At 34.8% G+C, this 1,615-nt stretch overlaps 1 protein-coding gene across 1 annotated transcript in view; it reads left to right on the forward strand.

The window, feature by feature from the left end:
* Positions 1-1,615, forward strand: part of LOC106011547 — a 19,913-nt gene that overhangs the window by 10,776 nt on the left and 7,522 nt on the right. The gene's annotated exons all lie outside the window — the stretch shown is intronic.

The raw sequence follows: 1,615 nt of genomic DNA on the forward strand, positions 1-1,615 counted from the left end.
AAGAGGGCAAAATAAACAAATAAATATATATCAATCAACCAATCAATCAATCAATAATCAACAATCAGTCAATCAATCAATTAATTAATCAATCAATCAATCAATTAATCAATCAATCTGTTAACCAAATAAATCAGTCAATCAATCAATCGATCAATCAATAGATGTATTAATCAATAGATGTCCAAATGAACAAATGAATACATAAATGAATGAATAAACAAAAAATAAGTAAATGAATAAATAAATAGATTACTTTTTATCATTCACCTTGGGGAAATTTGGGTTACAATGGCAAACATACAAACACAAATAGTAATTATAATGCTTACCCTGCGTTTTTCAGGGGTTTTTTTTTTGGTTGTTCTTTTGCACTTTTCACAAAACAATCTAACTGCATTGAAAACACATCCCTGTGTGCCTAAAGGGAAGTAATCAGAGTAATAAGTCTTATTTAAGAAACAAGTTGATTATTTCCCTTGAGAGATTTTTGTTCCTTGAGCATGTTCAATTTTTCAATCCATCAAAAGTTCTCATGTCTGCTGTTTCATGTTTGCCAGGTGTCCCTGGTTTTAGTGATGTGCCAGCATCTGAGGTCCAAATGTTTGGGTTTTTTTTTTCGTTTTCTTTTAATTTGTGAAAATAATTTTCTTTACTCTATACAGCTGAAAGTTACAGTTAGAGATTATATTTTTTGGTTGTTGTTTTTTTTCTGACCGATGTGCATCTTTCCAAATACACAAAAAACTACGGATACTGATATGTTCTGTTTTCAATTCTTCTGTACTGAGATCTAAAACATGAAAATTCTTGATGAAAAAGTGCAAAACATGTCGTGAATGGCGTTACGGTAATTTGAATATTTTTTGCATAATTTTGAATTTTTCTTGCATAATTTGGCCATCTAAATTTGCATAATTCTGCGGGGACAGAATAAGCTTAGTCTTTTCCCCCCACACACATGCTCTGCTCCTCTGAACACGTTACTGGCTTATAAGTACAAAATGTATTATAAGTGTATTTTTTCCGAATTCACTTTACATTACACGAAATGTAAGCTTGGAAATGAAATGGAAACTGTCTTAACGGCCCATTTTGTACTTCATCAGCTCAACGGTTTGAGTCGAGTGTGCTGGATAAGCTTCAAGGAGATCGTCAAAGACCGCACTTTTGTGTCACTCAGAAAAACAAGGTATGAACGCAACTACATGTACTTGGTTAGGGGGACTGCCCAGTTTTTCACAGGCCCAGTTTGTCACTGGCCCAGTAAGTCACAGACCCAGTTAGTCACAGGCCCAGCCCAGTAAGTCACAGGCCTGGTTTGTCACAGGCCCACTATGAATTGAGTTTTATTTTTCAATTGCTTTTAACGAAAGAACATTCATTGTTGAAATTTTACAGAGTAATTTAAATTTGCTTTGCTTTTCATAAAAAAAGGAAGAAATATTGAGTAACACAAACTGAACTGACATTTTAGAAGGACTTTAGGGCCTGTGACTAACTGGGCCTGTGACTAATTGGCTTGCCTCCCTTGGTTTGTAGCATGAACTGTGTTTGGTTGTGCCACAAACAGTGACACACACACACACACACACACACACACACACACACACAC

The sequence above is a fragment of the Aplysia californica genome, unplaced genomic scaffold (assembly GCF_000002075.1).
Source record: "Aplysia californica isolate F4 #8 unplaced genomic scaffold, AplCal3.0 scaffold00138, whole genome shotgun sequence".
Taxonomy (NCBI): Eukaryota; Metazoa; Mollusca; class Gastropoda; order Aplysiida; family Aplysiidae; genus Aplysia; species Aplysia californica.